The 5000-nt window shown below is 46.0% G+C and overlaps 1 protein-coding gene across 1 annotated transcript in view; it reads right to left on the bottom strand.

Annotated features, from left to right (window-relative positions):
- The window catches only part of gabbr2 (gamma-aminobutyric acid (GABA) B receptor, 2), a gene marked incomplete at both ends in the record, with an annotated part of 193725 nt that overhangs the window by 79150 nt on the left and 109575 nt on the right, over positions 1-5000 (bottom strand). The window lies entirely within an intron of this gene.

Below are 5000 nucleotides of genomic sequence, written 5' to 3'. Positions count from 1 at the left end.
GTGGAGACATCAGAAGGTGTATGCGTGCCAAGGAGAATGGGCCCTGGGAGCCCTGACGGCAGAGATGGAGGATGACAGTTAGCAGAGGCTTGTGCAATGCGCTGTGTGTGTGTGTGTGTGTGTGTGTGTGTGTGTGTGTGTGTGTGTGTGTCTCATCGTCAAATGTCATCTGGATTACTCCTGCTGAATGCATGTGCTCTTCACTGTGTAGCAAAGCGTGCTGAGGGCTTATGTTTGGCAGTGGTTCTATTTGTGTGGGAACAGGGAGTCCCTGTTTGGAAAGCAGAGATAGTTTAGTCTTTTGTGTGTGTTTAATAGAGAAAAAAAATAATGGTCTTTAAATTGGGCTTCACAATGGTAGATGTCTATAGAACGTTGTAATGTATTTCTTTGAATATAAAGTAGCAGGGTTGTTTTTTTAATGTAAAATAACAGCATTAGGCCTAAACAGCAATGGCAATCTTTTCATATATAGATTTCCCTAGCATCACACTCTCTCTCTCTCTCTCTCTCTCTCTCTCTCTCTCTCTCTCTCTCTCTCTCTCTCTCTCTCTCTCTCTCTGTGTAGGGGCATATTGGCATACACAATATATGAGTTACATTTCATGGCGCATGATGAAAAATTCCCAAAACCCACTGCAGCATGAAGAAAAACCGCAGGGAAGCTTTACTGGATCGATAAAACCTGGTTATGCTCTTCAGGAACAATAGCCAAGCATGGAGAGGACATGGCAGCACATCCTGTTCGGTTGCCCATAGATCTAAACGTGATACACCACACTAAAACAACTCTACAAGAAGAGACACTTGGATGGTCAGTCGAACAAACATTTTACCTGTTACCGGTTTCCTACAAGAGGGAGCCCTTCTCGCAAGAGGTTTTTTATTTGTTCGATGTACTGTAGTTTTCCTTCCATTTCTGATGGAAGTGGACAAATCCATCTACTACGTCCCCTTGGTGTGTGAGTGAGTGAGTGGGTAAGAGAGGGGGTAGGGGAGTGAGAGAGGGATAGGGGGGGGCAGGGGGGGGGAGGGGGGGTTCTGAGTGACAAACCATTGTCTGCCACAGCCAGGGATTCCCTAACATCCCACAGCAGTAAATCTAGAGGAAAAAAAAATCTACCAAACACACAAACACACACACACACACACAGGCGTGCACACACGCACACACACACACACACACACACACACACACACACACACAGGCGTGCACACACACACACACACACACACACACACACACACACAAATACATACATACACACACGACAGGCTGGGCAAAATTACAGTGTCAGATGTACTGAGTTAAAGTGTTTAATGCACCAGTGCTGCCCAAGGACATTAGCACAATATGATTCTATTTATAGACAGGGTTTAACAAGGCCCGGAAAACACAGACAAAGACACAGGCATAGACACACTCATATTATGGGCATACACAAGCGGGCACACACACTTACACTCAAACGCAATGTTCACGAACACACATGAGTGCACAGATACACAAAGTCATTACACACACACACACACACACACACACACACGCATGCACGCACACATACACGTACACACACACGCGCACACACACACACACACACACACACACACACACACGCACACACACACACTACATTAGGATAAATGGGGTTTCTGTGGATAGTGATATGAGTTGTGTCATCTCCTGAGGGTACAGATAAAGCACGGTCACAGCTCTGCAAAACCTGCTAATCTTTCCCACAATCCAGCCAGTGTGGCTACTGCAGGATGGCTTGGGTAGGGAGCCCGTCTGCAACCAATACATGACCACCTAACAATACTGTCTGAATCAGGTCTGATGGTCTACTCTTGAATGTACAGGATGGAGTCGTTGGAGGGTTGGTAACATGATCACACACTGATGCAGACTCAGTATCACCTTTGAAGCCATGAGCCAATCATTACCATTACCTGATATAGTGATGGTCTATCGCCTATTTGATATACTGTGTGTGTGTGTGTGTGTGTGTGTGTGTGTGTGTGTGTGTGTGTGTGTGTGTGTGTGTGTGTGTGTGTGTGAGTGCGTGTGTGTGTGTGTGTGTGTGTGTGTGTGAGTGCGTGTGTGTGTACGCGTGCGTGTGCATGTAAGAATGTGTCTGATGTGAATACAAGCGTGCAACAGTGTGCCCATCTGTCTTCCAACCAGTGCGTCATATTGTGAGGTAAATCCCCTGGTTTAGCCCAAGGTGACGCCAGTCATACACTCAGAACTTCTGACTTCAGAAACGCCTGGTCTGTGTTGCTTTGGGCTTCTGCCATTCCTACAGATGACACGTGATTAAGTGGCTTAAATGCACCACACGCTTAAGAATAGTGTAGGTATGAAAGAAAGTGATGATTTGCATTCCAGCACATATCCATATACAGTATATCCACATATCCAGTATTATTCATATCCTCGAAACACATAGTACAGCCTAAAAAGCCCAAAAGGATACTGTAATGTATCATGTGTCAGGATAACACAAAAAGGTTCCAATTACCACAAACAGAGCTCTACTGTAACTGTCACTTGATGATAACAAACACATCTTGCCACCAGAGGATACCTGTTTGTGTTCTAATTTCAGTAATGTTGATTGGAGAGCAGTGACAAGAGGAGGCGAGGGAGGGAGGGAGGGAGGGAAAGAGAGAGGGAGGGAGGGAGGGAGGGAGGGAAGGAGGGAGGGAGGGAGGGAGGGAGGGAAGGAGGGAGGGAGGGAGGGAAGGAGGGAGGGAGGGAGGGAGGGAGGGAAGGAGGGAGGGAGGGAGGGAGGGAGGGAGGGGGGGAGGGAGGGAGGGAAGGAGGGAGGGAGGGAAAGAGAGAGGGAGACTCCAACAACCACATCTAATTATTCCTAATTTCCTACGTTCGCCTCCCACTACAATCAGAGCCTGTGAACAACAACATCAGCGCAACACAGTGGAGGATAATCTAATGATAATCCTTAACTGTAACACTGGCAGTCCACTTCAGTGTGACGGGCTATAGATAGCCATGTGATGATGATGATGCTGTTCTTATGCAGTACCTTGCAGGTTAGAGTTCCACAGAGGCGGCTTCTTGCCTTCAGAATCCTTAACAAGGATTACGTAATGTTAACCTAGCGAGTGGCGCTAGGACGACGTCTCCACGGTAACACGACTGCAGAGCGTGCAGAGAGGCTGAGGTGGTTGAGTTGATGAGGTACCGGCGCACACACGTACAATACAGTGAACACACAAACACACACACACACATGCAAAGGTGCATGCATACTGCCACCCAAAGAGGACAAATAGTTTTAATTCACCAGGGTTTGATACTCGCACAGTATCTTCAGCAGCAACAAGCGGAATCTGCATGACAGCGTGTGATTCGAAACAGACCTACAGTACCAGTCAAACGTTTCAATTGAATGGGGAAGTGTGTCCAAAATGTGTACTGTATCATCCACTCATTGGTAGGGCAGGGTCAGGCAGCAACAGTGAGAACAGTGAATCAATGACCAAGTCACAGAGAAGCAATTATTTCATTTCACGATCACCTTATTCAATAAATACCAGGGGACTACAATGAAGCACCGACAACAACCCCCAACAACCTGCATTATGGTCAGGTTCCTGAAAGCTCTCAGTCAGTGTCTTACACATTGGCTTAGATTGACCTAGATTTATACAAGGCCATCAACATGCTCTCTATCAAATATTGTCCAGGGACATTTAGACCATTTAGGCACAATAAATTCCAGGAATTATTCCTCTTCCCATTTCTATTGGATAGTGTGATTCCTTTCTCTCTGCCCTACTCCTCCATGATTTCATAACTTTCCTCCTCTGAAATCAGCGACCACTGTCCTAGATACAGTGCAACAATCACCGCGGGGAGGAAGCGGCGGCGGCTTGCATATATTTGTAAATCAGGATTAAGGAACAATCTTATGGCAGGTTGATTGAATCGGGCCGCCCGTCTTTCTCTTCCTAAGCCCCTCGGCAGCTTCAGGAGGAGAGAGATAAAGGGATTTCAGCTTCCAGAGATTTCGCAAGCATCGAGACTCCTTCTTCTCCCCCACCACCACCACACAGATTGTTTTCAGCTAGCCGCGATGCAACGCTCTCGAGTCACAAGTGATACATTGTTTTTTCAAATTCACACTTGATATCTGCGACACCATTTAACACAACCACTGCGGCGTTGCCATGCCGTTAGTGCGATGTGCTGTTGCCACACGGTTTAATCCGATGATGCTATCCGGGGGGATGACACATTGGGAAAGAGGTGACGATTTTTATGTGAATGACTAAACATGCTAAATAATACCCACTGGAGAGCAAAATGGTCCTGCACTGACGACAAAACAGATGAATGAATGGGCTGTCATGTTAGTAGGTGTGTCAGTGGGGCCCTAGATACACTCATTAGAAGGAAATGACCATCAGAACAAACATGACTATAATAGCCCTGCTGAAACAGATGGGGGTAATGTGGATCATGTTTCCTCAAACGACTTTTCCTGAATTTGTCATTTGTGTTGAGTGACCCTAAAAGCCACTTTCGGATATTTCATTTTTTCTAAGAGCAACAGACTTAAAACCATGCACCAGAGGGGGATAACAAAAAAACAAACAAAAAATGAATAGCGTAAATCTCATAAAACAGTAGCCTACTAATCCCTATCACAGGTAACTGTGTGTACACCAGTTCAAATGGAGTAAGTGTACAGTAAACATCCCCCACAACTAAACGTCCCCCACAAATGATGTAGTGCACAAATGATGGAGTGCACAAATGATGGAGTTGTGGGAATCGGTGACAATTCCAACCTAGGTGTTGTGGATTCATGAGAAAGGGAATAAAAAGGTTACACAACGTTCCTTGTTGATACAGGCCCAAGTGTCCATATTCAGTTGGTGCTGCAATTATGAACAGATTTCACTCACATAGGCCTACTGCATTAAGCTATACTCCTCCAGCTGCATCTGGAGTGAAAAGATACCACACT

This window comes from Nansenia antarctica (assembly GCF_963989245.1).
Source record: "Nansenia antarctica genome assembly, chromosome: 5".
In the NCBI taxonomy this organism is placed as follows: domain Eukaryota; kingdom Metazoa; phylum Chordata; class Actinopteri; order Argentiniformes; family Microstomatidae; genus Nansenia; species Nansenia antarctica.
Note: the sequence above shows the minus strand (reverse complement) of the source record. Positions and strands in the feature narration are given on the sequence as shown.